The following is a 22,584-nucleotide window of genomic DNA, read 5'->3' on the forward strand; positions in this document are numbered from 1 at the left end:
AAATGAGATAAAGCATGCCCAACACATTGAGGTAGTGTCCTAGCTTGCCATCTGTTGCTGTGGTCAAATATTCTTACCAATGGCAACATGAGGACAGGGTTTATTTGGCTTATACGTCCCTGTTACTGTGACACAGTTGCTGAGGGAGGTCAGCCAAAGCTAGAGGCAGGAACTGATGCAGAGGCCACGAAGGAACGCTGCTCACTGGCTTGTTCTTTGTGCTCTGCCTGCTTCTTTCTACAACCTAGAACCCCCTTCTCAGGGGTGGTGCCTCCTGCAGTGGCCTGGGCCCTCCCACATCAATCATTAACTAAGAAACTACCTCATAGACTTACCTACAGGCCAATCTGATAGAGGCACTTTCTCAATTGAAGTTCCCTCTTCCCAGATGACTCCAGCTATGTCAAGCTGATAAACAAACCAGGTAGAAAATGATGAAGAAAGGTGACCTGCCACTTCAGTGTTTCCAAAATGCACCTCATATCCTTCCTACCTTACTGCTACATCTTTCCTGTTCCTTGGCAGGGCATAAGAGGAGAGGAGTTGAGGACAACAGGACTTAGGAGGAAGTGAAGTTGTAGTCCCTGTGCTACACGGCCACTGGCTCACTTCCCCTTCTGCAGGACAGAGAAACAGTGAGTTCTCTGGTTCCGCCTACTCTGTGAGCATGTCACACCAGACACACATGGCATCCCAGGTTCTGGCTGACTTCTGGCCCCCTGGTAGAGGGGTCCCCTCCCCATCTCCTACCATCTCTCTGCCATTCCTTATCTTTTTCTCATCACTTGCTCTCCCCTCTCCCCTCCACGGTCCCCTTTTCTCCTTCCAGAATGACCCTTACAGTTGCAGCACACCAGACGTCAGCCAGGTTCTCAGGCACAGGGTTTAATTTATGTCTAGAGTCTTAGTATGCTCCCAGGGCATGACGTGGTTGTTTAAGGCTTTTGAGTAGTTTTAGACAGCTGGAATTGTCAGGAAGTGGAGTTGGTGGACCGAGCAGGTTGCAGTCGGCCATTGTCAGGGAAAACGTGGCAAAGTGAGGTCTGCTCACTAGGGAGGCGCTTGGCACATGCCGAAGAGGAGAGCCCAGCGTGAATGAGGTGTGCAACCTCGCAAAAGTACCCAATCACAGTAGACCTGATAGAGAAGTATAAAGAGGCATTTCTAAGATGGGACATGGGTGCTTCTCCCTATGATTTCCAGAGGAACCTGGGCCAGAGTCCCATAAATCTGGTCATTATGTGGGGTCTTTAATACCTACAACACTTCTTACTGTTTACTCAAAAATATAGTATCGGCCATGCTATCTTTTTCAGTTTTTGACTCATATTTGTTTTTTCTAGTTACACGCCTAGAGTTATAATTTAATATTTCAAGCGATTTAGGCTTTCATCATGTGTGTGTGTGTTGGACTGTGTAGCTGCATGTTTATAATATATGTGCACATGCTCTAAAGGTCGGAATCTGACACCGAGTGTTCTTCTCGATCACTATTCACTGAAGCAGAACCTGGAGCTCATCAGTTTTTGACTGGTCTGACTAGCCAGCTTGTCCTGGAACTTCCTGGTCTCCAAGTCCCAGCACCACCTTGCCTGTCTAACTTTATTTGGGTTCTTGGGAGCTGACCTCCAATTCTCATTCTTGAACAGTGCTGTAGTTTCGCTTCCTGTTACTGTGGCAAGATAGCCTCTGCCTAGGGAATGGCACTGCCCACAGTAGGCTAGGTCCTCCCACTCATCAAGACCGCCCTCCACAGCCTTCCGCACAGGCACTAATCTATTTACCCAACCCCTCACTGCCGGCCCCTTCCCAGGTGATTCTAGATTCTATCCAGTCACAGTTAATACTAACATACTGGGCAAGTACTTTTTCCACTGAGCTCTCAGGTCAGTCTAGTTTGTTGATGTTGTGTTTTTCCATTGTCTGAAAATCTAGTGTTTTCATCAGGTTCTCATGATCAGCCTACACAGTCTATCCGGTGGTCATCATACATCTTGTATCACTGTCTGTAATAACATCAGAAAAGAGGGTTTGCTTAGTCCCAGTAACAATTGATTCATGCTCATTAACTAATTGTCTTTATGCTGAAGAGCCTTTGTTTTTAGAAATGAATTATTTTATGATTTTTTCTAATTCATATATCGGTGCATTTTCTCAGTAAAGACAAACTTAAAGTGTGGCCCAGGTTGGGTAAAGAATTAAGTTAAATTCCTTGGAAAGAAACTGGAGCTAAACACTTTCTAAAATGAGCGGCTTTGGGTTTCATCCCATTAGACGGGCTCCTTGGTGACCCAAGGACACGGTGACAGGTCTTCTGTGATCCATGTGAACCTGTTCCTCTGTGTTATGGGTAGCCATTTTCTTAAATTACATTAATTATAGTGTCTGTAATTTATATGACAGCTTTTATACAAAGGACTCAAAGTATCTTAGGATATATTAGCCCATTAATGCTCTATAATGGTCCGGGGAGGTTGATGTGAGCAGACAACATTAGCTCTGTCTTACTGACAGATGGATGGAGACCCAGAGAGGTGGGAGGACAGCCTGGGGTCACACGGCAGCCAGTGCAGGAGCTGGGCAAGAGCCAAAGTTACAGGACTTCTCTTTGTGCTTCTAGCTCTGGACTCTAAAAGTCAGTGTGTTTTCCCTTCCTGAGAGAGCTGTACTCTGCAGGGCAAGAGGCAGACTTGTACTCCTCACTACACCGGCTTAAGAGAAAAAGCTAGGTCAGAGTTTTCCTTTAAATGAGTGAGTTATTAAAGCATATTTTTAAATTGTGTTGTTAGAATAAGAATGAAACTCTTTAGAACTACCAACTTTGCCAAAACCCAACCAGCTTCTCCAAACCATTAATCCAAAATAGAAACATGAGGCTCCCTCCATCCCAATTCCCAATCTTAGAGCAGGGTCCTTGTATCTGGAACATGTAGGGAGAGGCCAGGCACGGTGGCCCAGACATCTAATCATAACACTCTGGAGACGAAGACAGGAGGATTGTGAATGAAGCCATCCTGGGTGAATGAATAAAAGGGTGTGCCAGGCTTGGTGGCATGAGTCTCTTGTTCCAGAACTCAGGGCACTGAGACAGGAGGATCATCGTGGGTTCTGGGTTGCATAGAAAAAAAAAATCTGTTCAAAACTAAGTAAATAGAAAATGAAATAACACAAAGAACATTTAATCCTCAGAAAGGTATTTGCAGGCATTCTAAAAGGGGAGGTCTGGGAGGAGTTGGGGGAGAGGAGGTGAATAAATATTGTATAAAATTCTCAAAGAACTAATAAAATAATTTAAAGACTGTATTTTGTCTTGTCCCCTAGCTTTTATGGCTGCCAGCACTGTGCCTTGGTGGAATCAGTACTCAGTAAACTTAATAATAAATATTTGTTCATGTTGGTTCCACTACCTAAATACATTCTCATCCTCTTTCTTCAGGGAACTCTGTTCACTATTTAACGTCAACTTCAAAAGTTCCCTCTGTTACAGAACTCTCTCTGGCCTTCCTACGTCTTCTCTTCCCCTATCCTGTGTTCAGATCTCAGGTGTACCAACTGTTACAGCTTCTGGACTCCTCTCTCGATGGATGGAGTCACTAGCGAGGTCTTTAGGAATTGATAGCCTTTCCATCAATGCCTACTTTTCTCCGCATCCTTCTTATGCTTCCCTGCGTGAGGGGTGTGGCTTCCCTTTCCAAACTCTTCTCTGTGTGAAAGAGAGGTCTTCCCAGACCTGGGTGAAGCTTAAGGACCACCCTTGGGAGATGTCCAGTGTCATGCAAATGTTAGCGATGACGTCATTTGCTTGTTGGCATCCCTTCCTATCACTGTTCTACTTCAGAGACATTCCAGGATGTGGTGAACTTCTTATATGAGGACTGAAATCTCACAGCCTTTGCTTTGGCTTTGAACTTGCTGTTGCTGCATAGATCACGTCCATTTCAATCCCCACCCCCCGCCTTCCCAGTCTGTCTGCCTATTGTTTCCAGGAGTCTTGATTCCATCTGTCCCCTGGGTTTTTGAATGACATTTCTCTGCCCTTTCTGGCTCTGTAGAGACTCGGTTCTGCTTCTAGTATATCACTCGACTCCCTGATTCTTGTCATCTCCCCTCCCCACCTTTGTCTGATAAATTTTCATTATTGGTTTTACGTGAACCTCTTCAGGGTTCCACGCTGCCTGACCCCTGTGGTCACTTAGTGATTACATGCGCCAGCTGAGGTAATTTATTCACTTTGTTTTGGTGTGAACATGTCCCATGGGGCTTGTAACTGTTGTAATCACTTGACCCTGGTGACTGTTAAATGCTTTAAACACAGTTATTTTAAATTTATAATTGTTTTCATTAAAAATCCCTTCTAGTAACATAACTGACCTTGCTGTCAGCATGGCATTATGTGCAGGAAGAAGAAATGAAAATATTATGATGCACATAATACAGTGGTCATCAGAGATGCGTGGCAAATCATTAGCTTATTCTCCACATTCTCACTCGGAGTCCTGCAAGGCAGATGAAAGGGAAGGACATAATTACAGCAGTCTCCCTGTAATTCAATACGGCTATTCCCACATGCAGGCCAGGCTAGCAGCCTAGGGACTGGAAAGTGCCGAGGAGTCTGAGGTGAAGTACCCGAAGGGCCTCATGAGGTCAAGCTCATTGCCTGGCTAGACAGTATTTCTCACACTAGTGGGTAGGTCTGTTGAATTTTGTTTTTTAATTCACATTTTTTTTTTAGTTTTCAATTTGAAATATTTTCAAGTGTCATATAAGTTGCAGGAATAATGCAGTGAACTCCCATGTGTCTTCCATGTGGATGTTCCAGTGTTGATGCATTTGCTCCTCTCTCACCCTCCCGTGTTTTCAATTGCTGGATCTTCCTGATATAAGCAGACGTCCGGGCCGTACGTACTTCAGTGAGTTCAAAGAATAGGAGTGTTAATTTGCATGGATTCATTACACTCATCAAAGTCAAGAAATATGAATTGATATAATTCTATTTGCACACCTTTCCAAATATTGATGGCTGTAATGCTAATGCAATTGTGTGTGTGTGTGCGTGCGCGCGTGTGCGTGTGTGTGTGTTTGTGTCTGTATGTGTGTGGAGGTCAGAGGACAATGGTCCTCATTGTCCACATTGAGACGGGATCTCTCTTGTTCACTGCTGCATATTCCAGGGGAGCTGACCGTGCCCATCTGGAGCTTCTGCTTCTGCTCCTGTCTCACCACAGGACGCCGAGATTAAAAGCGGGCACTGCCATGCCCCACTTTACTTTGCTTCTGATGATTTCAACTCAGGTCCTCATGCTACTGTAGCTACTGAACCAACTCTCCAGCTCCCACACTGTTCTTTATAGTAACTTTGTTTTTATTTGCTGTGTCAGGATCCAGTTCAGAACCACAAATTGCAAGTGGCTCTAAAAATCCAGCTAAACCAAGTAACAGTTTCTCACCTTCTTTTCTTAAGGAAAAGGCTGGTATAATGGAAACCTTATCCTGTGAAAGAGTTTTAGAGTTTAAAATAATAGGTTTAAGTATTTCTGGGTAGTAAATGACAAGGAAAGGATACTGGTGGTTATTTTATAAATATACTTATTTCATTTCCGCCTCCTAAATACCAAGTCATTCTTGATGAGTATCGACAATGGGAACAGTTTCGAGAGGTGACTGTGTTCTGGGTCTGAGACACAGTGTGCTCCCTCCCAACTCTGCACTTTGTAGCATACAGGAAGGATGCGGGTGGGACTCTAGGCTCTGGGGACCGGGATGGAAAGCAGCCACACTTGTCTCGTTTCTAGCATTTGCTTTGCACTGGCAAAGACTAGAAAACGTGGGTGTAGTTCAGTTACCTGTCCTTTTTGACTCCTAAAGATGAAAAGCCTTTTTTTTTTTTAATTAAAACTTTACTGTAAAGAACTTGCAGACCAGGAAAAAAAATCACAGCAAGGTTAGCCAGACCCCAAGTCTACACATCTCAGTGAACTTCTGTCCAGGTAGAACAGCCACAACGAAGCTCCGGAGCTTCACCGTGGGTCACACATGATTACTGAGAATCCCTGAGGGACATTCAGAACTCTACTCAGATGGGGAAAGTTTGGCTCAGAATACACAATCGCATTTTTGTATTTGTTTTTACTTATTTTTTCTTTCCTTTTTGTTCTGTGAGTAAGCAAAAGAAGCTGAGGTAGTTTTGCATGTTAGTTTAAAATGATCTGCTGTTTTCCTAGTATGTTATTCGTGGTCAGGGATGCTGGTTGTCTACAAATCCCTTTTGTGCAGAGTGCGAAGGGTCACCCCGCGGGCCCTCTGGACCCATACTTAGTTCATGGCTGACAGTATCACTAATGCCACAGTGCCGAGAACTCTAGTCTTCTCTGTTGATAGATGCATCCTCAATGAATATGCATTTTGTTTGCTGGTCTGTGCCACCACATTTTCTTGCCTCTGCTTGGTGAGTGTTTTTGTGCTGGTATTTGCTCTTCTCATCCTCCTACCTTTTGTGTGTCATGTTCATGTGTAGTGTTTTGAAGCAAGGGATATTTAAAGCATTTGGGTTTTAGTAGCCTATAAAACGTACATATTTATAAATATATGAATTTCCTCAATCAAAATATCTTTAAATTTAGATATTCAGGTGATTTTTTTTAATGATGTGCCAGAAAAGAATATCATTTTGTGGGAAATAAATGTTGGCGTTAGTCATATTGCTTGCATGCCTCAGCTTTGTTTACATTTGCAGCCTGTATTAGAACAGCATTTGCTGCATCCAGAGTAAATAATTAAGCAGCTATCACATGCATTATTGATCTACCAGAGTGAGATGTTATTGTGACAAATTTCATATGCATTATGAAACTGAAGCAAACTTTTTCCCACACGGTTTTTTAACTCTGCTCAAATTTCGGAATTAGGGAACAAAACCGACCATCCAAAAACACAGCAGACAAAGAAAAAAAAAATGCATTTCTCTCTCGTCTAGGTAAACTGTGCTGTCTTTCTTCTCCTGATCACGTGTGTGGCTCTCAGTTAACTTTTTCACTTCTCTTCTCGGTTTGGGAATAGGGGAGAGAGTTGCTCTCCCTTGTTTTGAAGATACCGTAAAGCAGAGGACCTCTGAGCTGGGAGACCTCTGTAAAATGTCAAGAGTGAAATGGTCTTGGTTCTATTTCCTGACTCTGTTGATGGCATCATTCAGTTGCCTGGGATTCAGAGTGTACAGAGCTCTGGGCTCTTATTTCCCTCTGTCGCTTGAATTTGCAGCTGACAGCCAGCTAGCCACTGGCTCAGACAGTACTTGTGCTGGTGACAGCATGGGTAACGGTGGTAGTTCCCTTTCAGGAGCTGAAGAGCTTAGCCAGTTAGCACTGCAACTAGAGCAGGAAGCCCTGTGAATAATAACCACATAATAACGGGATGTGAACCTGAGGTACATGCCGTGGCATGCAAACTTCACCTGTGAATGTGGATACAGTGTTTAAAGTTTAGTCCTGTCTTCCTTCGGCTTATCGTGTTTGCCATTTTGCTCTTTGGGTTTATTTCTTGGTTAGTGGGGCTGCAAAGATACCTATGAAACAATCAGATCGCGAAATCCTTTACTTTTAGAATTTTTAAGTCATTACTACCACATTATGTTATTATGCAACCAAGTTCATCTAGTATAAACCAGTATGGGAGAGTTGTCAGTGGTCTGTGGCAACTGTACAGGGAGTGGCCTCGCACAGGTGGCTACTAGGAATGATTGCCAGCTCTCCACAGTTTGAACACTGTTACTGGATGCTGGGAAGCAATCAGAGTGTCTCAGAGTGTCTGCTGACAGTCATCTAATAGTGTAGATTAGATCCAGAAAGGTCCCTTGTATGGGTCTTTCTAGTTTTTCTTCATGCAGCTCCTTATTGTTGGCCATTATTACCTCAGTTTGCAGATGTAAGCTTTCAACTTGGCCTTGCCTGGGGTGCAGTTCAGGGATGGTGAGCATGAATTTACTGCTCACAAGTCATCTGTATGAGCATGTCTTTGACTCTTTTTATAAGACACAATGAAGTTCAGACTGCATTCACAATGCAGTAGTGTAAATTGTCAAGATGGAGCTTACAGACTGGTGACAGGGCTTGGTGTGTGAATCTATACTTCCTGCCATTCTGACAACCTGAGTTCCATCCCTGGGACCCACATGCCAGAAGGAAAAAAATGATTCTCAAAAGATGTCCAGTTGCCCTCTGACCACACACACACACACACACACACACACACACACACACTTTTCTCTTCACCACAAATAAATAAATGAATACGAAAAGATATAGAGTAGCATATATGCTTATTAGGAAGGGTCACGGGCCTGGAGAGATGGCTCTGCAGTTATGAGTGCTGACGGCTCTTCAAAAGGACCCAGGTTCAATTCCCAGCACCCATATGACAGCTAACAGCTGTCTGTAACTCCAGGACCTGACATCCTCACACAGATATTCGTGCCAGCAAAACACCAATGCAAATAAAATAAAAATAAATAAATTATTAAAAAAAGAAGGGTCATGCTTCTCAGTAATAGCTCAGACATGGTTTCCCTTGGGCATATGTGGAGCCTTCCTCTCCTTTTACAGGAGGAAGAAAGAAGAAGAAACTTGCTTTGGATGTTCTTGCCTTCCTTTCTTATTTCTTATTTTTATCAGAGGTGGAGATTCAGAACTGATATTGCCCCTGTCCTTAGATAAAGGTCTTTCCTTTCTCATCAATAATCTTTCCATCACCTACAGAGTGTGAAAAACCTGCCAACTGGGCAAGGGCACACCCCAGACATGCAGGTTCATCTTCCAGCAGGGCTCCTGTCACTTTTAGACTTGGAAAATCTGGAGTTTCTGCTGTAACTGCTTCATTGAACATCAAGCATGCAGTGCACAGCATCCATCTTCAACGTCGAGCATCTCTCCTCCGTGCTACTCTAGCCCCTGTGTGTGTTTGCCTCTATCCTTTTAGGGGAAAAAAGTGCTTATGGTATTAGGAAAATATGTCTGGTATTCATAATACTGTTTCCTTGTGCCCCAGTGTGAAATATAGATACACACCAACTGACAATGGCTATAAAAATGAAATCTTTCACAGAATCACCCCTACCTCCCCACACAGCAGGAATAATGCTTTGGGGGTTGGAGATGAGCTATCTTAATGATAAGGTAGGAGGGGAGGCAGTAAGGGGTGGGTCATAGCAGCTCAAGAAGTGGGGAGGGGCACGTGCTGCAAATTTTAGTATAATGCATAATGTTGGAAGACATCTTACCCCATCATAAAGATTAGCAGGCTGTGTAATTCAATTTAAAATTGGTTGGCGTGTCCTGACTATTACAAAGCTCTTCTTTTTTTGTTTTATCATCATCACATTATTTTATGTCTTACCCTAGTAGAGAATGGAGCATATAGTGAAATCAGACAGAATCCCCTTCCAGTGGTCCCACCTCTTGGAGAAATTGTTGATGAGTGGAAGAGATTACCTTAAAATGAGTTAAGAAAATGCTTGCTCAATTGAATGCTTCCTTGTTTTGTTTTTCCCTTTCTCTCTTTTTTTAAATGTAAAATGAATTTCTTCTGAGCAAGCAACTGTTAAGACTGAAATTCTTTTAAAAAGCATTTGCTGGACACAGGGCTTGGTTCTCACAATTCCAGCGTTAGCAATTATCTCCAGTAGAGTTGGCATTGCTGTGCTATTGCAAACCCAAAATGCAGTCAGTAACTTATGTTAATACAAAACTGACAGACCCATGTCTGATGGCTGTTACCCATACTGGGGGTTAATAAATGTGCTTAGGATTGCTATCTTGATTTTCTTTATTACAAGAAAAATGGGCTGCTTCCTAAACAGTGTCTCCTGCTTCTTGCGAGCAGCCTCAGAGACTCGCTAGCCAACGGTTTTGGTTCTAGTGTCTCATGAGCTCTTCTCAGTTAGGCATTCTTATTAGAGAAATGCCAAGCCTGTTGGCCAAATTAGCATGTGAACCAGTGTACACGCACACACACACACACACACACACACACACACACACACACACACACACTCGCTTAAATGAAATTCAGCAAATAGTGGTAACGAGCCTGGATGCAAGAGAAGAGGATTCTGAATATGAGGAGGCACCGCTTGCTTCTCATATCCTCATCTCCCTTTTATAGGAGGGGGAGATCTGAACCCATTTTCTTCATGTTCAGAGATGGCTTCAGAGGAACAATGCAGAGTTCATGCCATTGGCTAACTCTGACTCTTTGTTGAGAAGTAACCTCGTGTCTATCCAGAATCAGTGGAAGAGATGTTATGATTGATTAGTAATGTGTGCCACACTGTAGGACAGGGGCATGACTACTCACATGCTGTATCTTTACTAGTTCTGGCTTCGTGGCATTCATCTTAGGTCATGTGATGTTAATGATCTCTGACTGTGATAGGAAGTAGACACACTTAAAAGGTATGTCAGCTTTTTGAAAATTTTTTTCTACTGTTTATGGAGAGTCTACAATGTCAAAGTCCTTATCAGAAGGTTTCTGAAGTAGCTGCACTTTTGGCTTGGTGATACTGTTAAATCTCCTTTACATAGTAGGGTGTTCATGCATATTGTATTCTGTGTCTGTTGGTGGTGGTTCTCAGCATGTCTATGAGGTAACCCAAGGCTAGTGGATAAGTAAGGCTTGCAAGAAAATGAGAAAAAAATGCAGCTTCTCTGATATAATACAGGAAGCAGATTATCTTTGGTTTATGATTTTAAATATTTAAATAATTAAGGTTGTAACCAGTCTGATGGCAAATGACTTCGGAAGTGCTTTGAATCCCTATTTAGTCAGAGGCAGCAGGAGATCTGGAAAACTAGTCAATTTAATTTACCCGGTTAGATTTTCCCACAGCTGAGGCAGCTCAGTTTTCTGTGGCTACTAGCTCAACCCCCCTAACCTTTTCTATTCATGACAGTCTTTCAGGCAAGTGGTTGAAAATTCTGACTTCTTGAGACTAGCTTATATTTGTAAATCACACCATCTACTCTGGAGTCCTAAAAATTGGAGCTGTAATGGGATTTCCTCAGCTAGTTCACTCCCTTGGTCACGACCACGTGATCTCTCGAGTTAGTGAGGCATTCTGCAGTCTCTGGTTGGCATGCACCAGGCCATTCTCTGCCATACTCTTCTCCATTACCTCTTGCCTTGTCCGTAAAACAGATGGCTGCTGTGACTTTAAAAGGTTGTTATTGAGATTCGTCAGGGTGGTGTGTAAAGAGTTTTTGGGTGGTACCTGGTGGAGGGTAGGTGTGCTATGTGTTGGCTCTTAACCTCACAATTGCCATCCTCACTTGATTTCATTTACACAGACTCTTAATATCTTGCCAGAGGCAGAGAATCTAACCAGGCTTTTACAGTAAAGACTTAGAAGATAGACAAAGAAGTGTTTGATTGAAATACATTGAGTATATGGAAGTATAAGCATAAGTCGGGTAGGAGGCTTTGACGTAAGCAATATGAGATGTGTTGTCCCACAGAGCAAATCTGCAAGATATTTTGAGGGTCTGGCAAGTCAGGGTTTCAGTGTTATTCATGGAAATCGGGTTATTTCTTTGAGTTTTTCTCACCTCTCCTCATGTACCAAAGGATGGAGAGTGATTGACAATCTCCCTGTATAATCTAACATGAAAAGTGTTTGGTGGAAGAAGAGTCATTCCCTTTCATAGACTTCTTTGTGTAGGTGATGAATGTCTCCAGATCCTCCCTTCAGTAGACTTGCCCTGTGTCTCCTTGGACGGATGCCACGTGTAGTCTTTAAACAGCCACAGGTAACGGAAGTAGACGTCATGACCAATCACTATCTACCTTTCCTGGATCTGTGGCTTTCCAGAAGGAGATGCAAACAGGGTCAAAACTAGGAGGGCTGCGGTGTTATGGATCACAGTAGCCATGAGCAGTGCGTTCATTTGTCTATAAATGCCGCTGTGTAACATCTTTAGGAGAGCAGTAGCCTACTGTTTTCCTAAAATGGAGCTCTTTTGGTGTAACTTCCTCTAAATATATTATCGTAGCGTGGCATGGCTTGGCCATTGCAGCCTTGAGTGACATTTTAAGACATATACCTGATTACCATATTCTCTCTCTCTCTCTCTCTCTCTCTCACACACACACACACACACACACACATCTACGTATTTGTTGTATGCATGCTTGTGTGTGCGTTCCATGCATGTGGAAGTCAGAAGGTATCTTTTGGGAGTTGGTTCTTTCCTTCCACCACATGGATTCAGAAGATGGAACTCAGGTTTCAGACTTGGCAGGAAGAGCCTTTTACCAGCTGAGCCATTTTGCCAGCCCTTTCTCTCCTATTCTTTCCCCCTTTCCTTTCTATCTTTTCTTCTGTTTTACCTCTTGCCAGTTCTATAAGATCCTTCTGATAGACACTAGGTGAGGTTTTTCCACCACAAATGAATCCCGAGGAAAGATTTCAGGATATGTTGTAAGGCTGGCCTCCAAAGATCTGAGAGGGAGAGCCCATCTTTGAGCATCATTATATGGCTTTCTTGTTTGAGATGCTTAACCTGCCTTCTTTTGCCAACCTGACATTGGCATGTTGAGATTCCTGAAGGCCCCCTAGGAGGCATCCTTTTAATAATTCAAGTTAATCTGTTTGTTGCCATTGCTGATCATCAAGTGACGACGGAAAGCCGAGTTTCTTTGGGACCAGAACCCACTGATACAGAGTGATAAGCATCCCTTGTTGGGCTTCCTGGAAGAGAGAGCAGCGCCCCGGCTTATGTCACTGGTCTTTTCTAGCTTTGTGAATCCACTCTCTTTGGAGCTGGACTGTGCAGTGCTGTGACTAGACTGGCCTCTGCCTAGGGTCAGACTGAACATGGTTTCAGACTGAAACAAGGGGTTTCTCTCCCAGCCCCTTACCAGCTCCTCAGATCTTATCTGATTCCTGGAGAAACTGGAAGTGGGGATAGACAATGTTTTCCCTTAAGGTCATGGCCTACTCTGGCCTGGAAAATCAGAATCTCCTCAGCTGGGAACTGGAATCTGACCTGAAAGGGGAAGGAAGGGGGAGAGGAAAAGATTCTTTACATAATTCTGCAGAGCAGCAGATTGAGGAGGAACTGGATGAAGAGGCTGTGGATCTCTGGCCATACAGTGACTTAAAGGTTTATACGGTTCAGCTCCCAGGGTAGTGCTTTTTCAACTGTGTTCCAAAGACTTTGAGAGAGAGGAATGGGTGCATATCTCAGGCCAGAACCCCACCCATTTTCCTATCTGCAACCTGCCTTCAACCACAGCAAGCTTTGTTCTCTTTAAGTTTCCTAGTGAATTTTTCTTTGAAGGAAAATTTCCCAGAATCCTCTCATGTGTTCCACCATCCTAAAAAAAAATGATTTGGGGCAAGACACAGGCTTGAACAACTTCTAAGTTCTGTTACCATGTCGTCTTTGAACTAAGAGAAGAGTTCGATCAAGGCCCCCCAAGTATCTGGGCTTTCAGGAACTGGCTGGGCAAAGTCTCTGGTGGACAAGTGGAATGACCGTGGACATGAGCCGGGGAGTAGCCTCAGGAGCTCCTGAGGACCCAGCGTCGGCACTGACCTCACAGGGCTGGGCATGCTGCACATCAGATGTCCTCTTCAGCCAGTGTTATGACAGCCTCGAAGGAAGAACTTGAGTTAGTGTTGCTGAAGGGATTCAGGCCCTCCCTGGACAACCCCCACAGGGACTGCTCAGCCTTCCCATGGGTATTCTGTTTCCTCACCCACCGTTGTCTCAATAGCAGAGCTTCTCTGGGCTGTCTTCACAGAGGCAGAGAGCTAAATAAACTCATTTTTAGAACACATTTGAATACAAGGGCTGGCTTTTCAAATCCAGTCAGCGAGCCAGAGAAGAGTGCTGTATCTCAGGGTTTTTATGAAACCAGATCTTGAAGAGATGAATGCTTGAGATACTATTTTAACATCTCTTCGGTGTGTGGACAGATGGGGGTGTGCTTCCTGCCCCTTTACGTTGTGCTGAACAGAACTGGGGATGTCAGTCTCGTGTGAATCTCTACTAAAAGGGTGAGCAGACAAAAGAAAATATGTTGACTGATTTCCTTCAAAGGGTTCTTGCTTTGATTGCCATATCTTAGTAATTTCCCCCATATGCTCGTTTATATAACTTGATGGCTTCCTTCCTCTCAGACAGAAGATGATTTGTTTACTTCTCTGGATGTCTGCCGGTCCCACCTGAGCTTAAGTCCATTGAGGGCAGGCATACTTTGCCGTTTTCTACAACATTCTTCCAGCTATCACACAGCACAGCCTGTCAAATCCTAAAACCCCAGGAAATGTTAGTTGAATGTTGTAGGAAGATTGAGATTGTTCCTTAGACACACAGAGACCCTCTTTAATTATGAAACCTCGTCTTGACTTTCATGAGGGTCAGGCAGCTCGTTGGATTTAATGGGATCTGCTTAGATTTCCTTCCTACAAAGTGGCTAGATTTGAAAAGCAGGTACAGACCTGACTTGCGGGAGCCTTTGCATAAACTAAATAGAAGTAAGAATAAAGAAAAGCAGGGGTTGGGAGATGGGCGCTTACTGCCCAAAAATGCTGGCTTGGATCCTAGCATCACGTAAGAGGCAGGCTGCAATCTCACGGCTGATGCAGAGCTGTATAGATCCTGAGGCTTCCAGGCCAATCATTCTAGCCAACCAGTGAGCTCAAGGTTCTTTGAGAGACTCTGGCTCCGAAAATAAGGTGGAGAATGTCATAGCAACACAGCAATGCTACCTTGCAGCCTTCACACACAGACACACACATGCAGGTAAGCATGCCCATTACATAGGAACACAGCAGTGCTGCCCTGAGGACTCCACACACACAGGCACGCAGGTAAGCATACCCCCGCATAGGAACACAGCAATGCTATTGTTCTAGGAAGAAATGCAGTTCTCTATGAGGAGAGTAATCCCAGTTAAAAAACAATAAAGACTGGCGTTTTAGAACTATGAGGAGATGAAATTATCATCACAGTAAGCTGTGTATTCTAAGTTAACAGTCTAGGACAATTTACCTGCCAGACCATTGACAAACCACTTTCTTATTTGAGAAGAAGTGGGGGTGCCCTATTGGTTGAGTGAATTCGGTGTAGCCCTTTGACTATTGATACATAGAAGAAAAATTGCTATCCCAATGTTGGTATTCTGAATTTTATTAAGTATGTTTCCTGAATTGTATTGGAGGAGAAAGTAAAACTTGTAAGAACCGTGGCTGTCTGAAGGACAGCTCCATAACTTTGGGTGAGAGCCACGGAGGAGGAAGGTTGTTCCACTCATGTGGCCTGGGTGCATAAGATAAGAAAGGAAGTAGTAGGGACAAGCTATAGCTTTCCGGGACAGGTCCCAGCAAGCCACATCTCCCAGCCATGTCCTACCTCTCAATAACGGCATCTTATTGCGACTTCATTAAGAGATTAGTCCATTATCAGGTCAGTGCCTAGAGGAGCCAGTCCCTCACCAAAGGCCCACCAGTCGGCAACCAAGTCTCTAATGTCTGAGCCTTTAGGAAATAACCTTAGATTCAGATCAAAATGAATAGAGTATCCCCAGCATGAAACCTGAGTTTCCATCGGTATCTGAGAGAACAGATTGTTCTACATACCTTGTTTATTATTTGATGTTACCTACGGAAAGTGATGGGTTTTAGTTTTAGGAATTTACCCTTCTGGTTATAGAATGATGATGTTCCTCAGGAAAGCCTCTTAGTTCCTCCAAACAGAATTCTTCTAGTGTTTAACACAAGCCGCAGTAATTACCTAGACTCAAACTGCCTATGTCCCTGTGTGGTTCAGTGGAGGATGAAAGGGTTGATCTGTAGAATCAGAGGTGCGCGCGCGCGCGCGCACACACACACACACACACACACACACACACACACACACACACACACAGAGTTTTAACTGCACCACTGGCTGAACTTAGTGGATTCAAGTCGCCTTACAAGGTTTCAGCTCCCCATCCCACAGAAGGAAGGACTCTGATGGCTGAGGTCTCTGCCCATTGGGAACTCGGTCGGCCTGGACTCAGAGCAGAGGAGGTTAGCAGCACCCCCGCTGCCCCTTGATTTTTCTCCTGGAAGCAAAAGGAAAGAGCTGGGCCTGCACATAAATTAGTACAGATTCTTTCATCTGACCCAGTGGCTTGGGGGCCTGAGAAGATGCACACACGTGTCCCGGATGGGCCCAGGCAGTGGTTCATTTATGAAGAGTGGCCTCTATAAAGCCAGCTGTCAAAACAGCAGGGACATGCCTGAGAAGCCTAGAGGTGAAAACGTTCCGATGAAGAGATGCCATGAAGACAGACACTTCCCTTAAATAAGAAATCCCTACACTGTTAAGTCCATCTATTGATCCCACATCCTGGGAACAAAGGATGGGAAATTTTCTGAATGAATAATATTAAACAGCAGGACCAATTCCCTCTCTCTCAGGATGACAGTGCATTAGTGGTGGGATATGATATTTCGTTAATTTTCTCATCTGTTCATTGTTCACTCATTCAATAAAGTCCAGTTTTCACTACACTAGCCCCCTTTGCGGCACTCTTACCACCAAAAGGGCCCACCTTACAAGACATTTTCAGAATCAGATTTGGCTGGGATGCTGACAAGATGGCTGGGTCCATACAAAAGCTTGCTGTACGAAGATGAGGACCTGAGTTCAGATCCCCAGCGCCCATGTAAAAGCTGTGTCAGCATGTGGTGTCCTTGTGATTCTGTCATTGAGTGGGAGGGGCAGAAGTGGAGGACAGCTACCGCGGGCTTTCTGGTCAACCAGCTTATCCAGTCACTGATCTTTGACTAGAATGAGAGACACTGACTAAATAAATAATAAGATGGAGGTCAATGGAGGGAAGACACTGGCTGCTGACCTCTGATCTCCACTAGTGTGTTCACACACACAACATGGGCATGCACACATACAAACATGACACACTCACCCCATACACAAACATACACAGAGATTTAACTGGGTATGGTAGCATAAACGTAATCTTAGCTCCTGACAGGCTGAAGCAGAAGGGTGATATGTTAAAGGCCAGCCTGGTCTACATGCTTGAGACCCTATTTCAGGGAAAAAAGAGGGGAGGATTTAGTTTCTCAATCACAAATGATTTATATATCTCAGGATACATATATATGTGTGTGTTTGTGTGTGTGTGTGTGTGTGTGTATAATTACATATGTTATATATAATTGCTGGCATCCTAGAGTGAAATATAAGTAGGATTTTTAATACTTTAAGGCCATGTTGAATACAAAATTGAGGTACAAACCTGTCATATCGGGATGATTTCTAGTCAAGATAGAAGTATTTCTTACTTACTCATTCTTCTTTCATAACGTAGATGCTATTGCAGTTGGATGAAAGCCCCTGTGATGCCCTCTTTACAGTCCTTATAGTAATGTTGAGGTACGCGGGGTAAAGGCCTCCTCATGTGAATTTGGGAGATCACGGAAATGAGCCAAAATCTGGGAAACTTTCATACCGTCTAAAAAGGGTGTGTAGGAAGAGGGGAGGGATGCATATGGTAAGGGGCCGAAAGTGATATGTATTGTGGTAAACAGCTCAAGACAAAGGCAGGTTGTATTCTCTTTATGTCAAATGTCCACGAGCAGGGACCCTGGCAGGCCGAGGGCCTCTCTACTTTGTGCTCATTGAACAGAACCAGTGGGAGCCTGCTCTCAGTAGACCACACTCTGCACTGCAGACAACCCTTAAACTATTGTGAATTCTGTAAATCAGAGCTTTAAAGAACACTTTATGTTCTGTCTATCCCACTTATGACAAGGCATGGGCTCCAGAAGACACCGTGGGAACTTACCTCTTTAACTGTTGCTTAAGGCTGCTTGCAGCTGGGTGCTCAAGACACTGGGCAACAATGAGAACAAAAGAAGACAGGGACCTGACGGAGGCCTGCAAACGCCATATCCTGACACGCGGAGCCTCAGGAGACACGACAGACTTTTCTAGAAGTACTTTGCCACTTATGAATACACATTGTGTAATTCCGGAAGGGTATTGTGGCATCAGAACACAGAGTGTATCTAGGACAACTTAGTATGCCAAGGGAACCAAAGTTGATCTCTGGAAGTCTCCTTATTTACTCTGATTACATGCTGTTCCTCCTTGTAAGTAATTGGTGCCAACTGAGAGATGAGGCAGAGAAACCTGGGAGAGGAAATAAATGCTGTCTCATATTCCCTATCTTATCACTGCCACCACTGATCAAAATACCCTCTCCTGCGGGGTTTCCTTGTGAATCTTTTCCTTGCAGTGCTTGAGTTATAAAAGGGGAAAAGTCAATTTTATTGGATCCTAAATTTTACTCAAAGCAACTTCCTGTCCAGAGTGCAGATTATTAAAATTGACGTAGGATGTGTGTGCGAAGTAATATCCCCTTTCATAGGCCTTTCTCTAAATTTCAAGATACTCTGCAGAGTGGATTAGATTTAAAGGGTATGGGGACTCTGAAAAGAAAATAGAATTGTGTATTGATGCCTTCAGAAATATTATTTGATGGCAATAAAATATTCCTCGAAATTCCCTTTAGAGGGGAGAAAATGGAGTTTGTTTTCCGTAATTGCATTCTCTAGCATTTGCTCTCACACTTTCCAATATAAGTCAATTGCAACCTGTGATTTGGTTTTGCTTATTGGTAAAAGTACCATGTAAATTGATCTGTGATGCATTTAAAGAAGATGCCTTGAAAGTTTGGAAATTGAGATGGCTTTTGCTGATTAGATTCCGAGAGTATTAGGGTTCATTTCTATATTTTAGTCTAATGTAATATTAGCCAAATATGTCCTTTTTCAATTTAGTTTTAATCAAGTTCTAGAAGACCATTTTCATCTAGCCCCAGCGGTGCTGTTAAGGCAGAGATTTTATTTCTACTGTCAGCCCTTCGCTCTGGCTTCTGCAGCCCAGCCCCAAGGAAGCCCTGCAAGCTGAAACCCCACATTCACAGGCCCCGGTGTTCTTTCCACGCACATAAGAACAGCAGTGATTTCAAAAGGAGTTTTTTAAATTTCTATTTGCAAGGTTAAGGAGGAGGGAACTTAAAAAGCTTCTAAAATAGTTATTTCTCTTAAAAGATATGGCCTTTATGCCTCATGTTATTTTTATTTAATTTGGTCTTCACCGTGCCTAATGATGTAAAATGCAAACACCCGGGATTTGCATTTGTTCCCCCTAATTATTCAGTAGAATAATTGCCACTTATTTTATAATCATCCCTGGGAGGAACACCTTCCTCTCACTTGCCTTTGAAAGGCTTTGTGGGGCGAAAAGATCCAACATATTTGTCAGCTCGTCATAGAACCTTGTCATAGGCTCTTCTCTGCTAATAAAGGAGTGCACTGAGCCCTGTCTTAAAGGGGCAGCAGGCTGGCTGCTTATCCCACAGGAAGTCACCGAGCGAAAGGAAATGTATCACAGGACCACGAGAGCAGTCCTTGCCTTTCGTGTGTCTGGTATTGTGTCCAGTCTGTGCTGATTTGGCTAATTTCCATGCCTGCTTTGAAGGATAGATCACGTAATATTAGGCTAAAGAGCATGCTTTCAATGTGAGTTTTGAAGGAAATAAGTGATGGGCGTGGGCAGTTAATCTGGGGTCTGTGTGATTCCAATGCCTGTGCTCTTTCCTCCAGGCCTTACAGCCATACTCTCCCCTCTGCTCAGGGGTACAAATACATAGCCGACTGAGATGACAGTTGGCAGTGTCTTGACCGATTTGTCTTGGTGCTGGCTCATGAAACCCTGACTTAGATCCACCCCTCTGTAGTGGAAGGAGAGAGCTCGGAGGGTCGTGAGAAGGCAATTCATTTTCTTTGTTGCACGCTCTTCTAAACTGTTGTCAACAAGCCAAGGCTCTTGTCTGTGAGGAAAATTTTGGATGAAATAAAGAATGGAATCCACTGCTTTTGACTACGGTTGTCCAGACAGGTGGTGGCTTATATGACTGAGTGATCTTCAGTCAGACGGGTGCCACTGTAACCAGATAGCACCATAGTTTCGCATGTGCCACACAACATGTGGGCCTGATGGCAACTTAGAGATATTCAGTTAAGAATAAGGAGGTGTTTAGTCATTGTGTTTATTACCTCATGGTGTCTGCACATACGTATGAGTGCGGATAGTGTGTGTGTATGTGTGTGTGTAAGTTATGATGTCACAAAGTTATGGTTGAAATAGGAATGCATATAAACAAGAAGTTACTGGGGGACAAGAGCAGCATCTCTGCGATATCTTTATGGTCTCTAAAATATAGTGAGCACAGTGGTTGCCCTCTCCGGGTTTGGCACTTCTCAGTCATGCCGCTCATCATTGGTGAATGGGTCGCTGTTCAGTCACGAGAGTACGTTGGGGCAGTAAGGTGATGGGGTAGACTTTTGTCTCTTCTGTGTGGAACAGTTCTTGTGGCAGCGGTCTCGTTGTGAAGGGGACTGAAGATGAGGAAACGTTCCTGCTGTCTTTGTACGCTCCCCACAATCCCTGACGTGGGCTGTCCGTCTTTGTACGCTCCCCACAATCCCTGACGTGGACGCTCCCCACAATCCCTGACGTGGACGCTCCCCACAATCCCTGACGTGGACTGTCCGTCTTTCGCTCAGCATTCTTTCCCTCTCCAGGGAGTTTGGCTCGGCCCTGACATTATTGTAATCTAGTTTTCTGTGTTTAATATTTCTTAGACTTGGGTTCCCATTGCAAGCATGGAAGAAACCCTAATGCATGAGTTTCAGAGGAGAAGGTAGCAGTCTGAACCTGATGTGTGGCTCCATCAGCAAGTGTGAGTATTCACGTGAGAGCTGTCAGGGCTTGTGAAAAGTAATGGAGCCTGATGGGGGACAGACTGAGGTCAGAGACAGAGCTTGCCCTGACTGAATGTTGCTGGCGGTTTTGCAGCTGAGGCAAGCGAGTGGAAATGCGGAGCCAAGAGGGATTCCTGGAGGTCTGTGCAGCTATTGCATGCTTAGGCAGTGGACTCCAAGAGCCAAAGTCTTTTCTGGGCCCAAGGTGGCCTCCGTCTTCTTGAGGCTAACAGTGCTCCCTTCTTGCTTCAGGCTGGACTCGGCCTTCTGTACAGTCCTCACCCAGAGATCACCAAGTGAAGAACTGAGAAGGGAGATCTCCCTAGGCTGTCCCTGGGCCCCATTTCCTCTATCCTCCTAGCCACTGCTGTGATTTTTTTTTCCTCCTTTCATTCTTCTTCCTCTTGGTCAGTTTTCTGTCTTGACTTGTCCTTACTCATTCCTCAGGAGAATAGTCTTCAGGGCTTTGGATATTTTCTGTGGTCCTTCTCCACATTATCAGAAATATAATGCAAATTTTTTTTGTTGTTTTTTTTTTTTTCGGGATAGGGTTTCTCTGTGGCTTTGGAGCCTGTCCTGGAACTATAATGCAAATTTTAAGCAGGAAGATTTTCCTCTTCTCTGTCTCCGGGGTGTCACAGGGTCTCTTACACTGCTGGTGTCTGGGACCAGTATTCTAAAATATCCTGCCCGTGCTGTGGGAGGGCTGAAGGTCTCAGGGAGATGATTGGATAGCAGTCTATCCGTAGCTCTTATTTTGTTTAGAAATGGTGCAAGGGTAATTGTAGTGTATTCAATATTAACTGGGCTCTTTGTGGTCCTACAAAGTGAGGTCACTCTCCAGCACGCCAGAATGGAAGGTGAGCCTGAAGGCCACACTTCTGAGGCTGATTTCCCTGAGCACCTGGGAGCCAGAGCATGCTCTTCTATTCTGACCCCACCTCTCTGTTTCTTCTCTTCTTGCTACCGAGTAATCCTTGCTTACTGACAGTCTTTTGACACCAGTAACCTCGGTTTCTTCACGCATTTTCAAAATTTCTAATTTGGGATATTGGAGAGGAGTGTTTGCAGGAATCAGAGGTCTTAAATTTTGCTTCAGAACAAGGCTTTCTTATACAGATGAAGCCTAGAGAGCTGTGGATGCTTTCTCTGCTGTGTGCTGGGGGTTTGTTTCCCCATGGCTTTAGCAGACGAAAATAAGAAATCACAATCAATTAGTCTTATTTACCAGTTTCTTGATTTAAAATATAGGCCATGGGGAAGATTAGCCACAAACTAATGAGCCATTTTGGTCACCCTATTTCCCATAATCCCTACTCAGGAGGAATGAAAAGTGTCAGACAAGCTCGTGTGGAAGGCAGATGCCCTGGAAGAGTGAATTGTCGGAATACCTTCTATAATGATTTATGGCAGAAAAACAGGCTGCAGTTATATGATACTTAATTTTGAGGCACATTAATTTTTATTGAAGGAGTGGCGCAAGCTATCCTGGGAATCTTATTTATCCAGAGCAGCACTTGTGTATGAGCATTTGAAAATGATGCGCCGGTGCCCCATTTCTGACACCCCTCTATTAATTTCCCAGCTACTTCCATTCACGGGATTATCCCAGCCCTCTCCCGCTCCCATAGGTGTCGAGTTTATCACCTTGGACTTCCTTTCTCCTGTCCAAGCTTTGTCCTATTTCTTATAATACAACTCTCTCTCTCTCTCTCTCTCTCTCTCTCTCTCTCTCTCTCTCTCTC

At 44.0% G+C, this 22,584-nt stretch overlaps 1 protein-coding gene across 3 annotated transcripts in view; it reads left to right on the plus strand.

Annotated features, from left to right (window-relative positions):
• Mpped2 (metallophosphoesterase domain containing 2) overlaps window positions 1-22,584 on the plus strand; it is a 180,854-nt gene that overhangs the window by 60,762 nt on the left and 97,508 nt on the right. The window contains exon 1 of one of the 3 annotated variants that reach the window (XM_026787839.1): window positions 20,775-20,817. The exons of the other annotated variants lie outside the window; for them this stretch is intronic. The gene's annotated coding sequence lies outside the window, so the exon portion shown is untranslated. Of the gene's footprint in view, window positions 1-20,774; window positions 20,818-22,584 lie in introns of those variants that run through there. 3 annotated transcript variants of the gene reach the window in all.

The sequence above is a fragment of the Microtus ochrogaster genome (genome assembly GCF_000317375.1).
Source record: "Microtus ochrogaster isolate Prairie Vole_2 chromosome 14 unlocalized genomic scaffold, MicOch1.0 chr14_random_1, whole genome shotgun sequence".
Lineage (NCBI taxonomy): Eukaryota > Metazoa > Chordata > Mammalia > Rodentia > Cricetidae > Microtus > Microtus ochrogaster.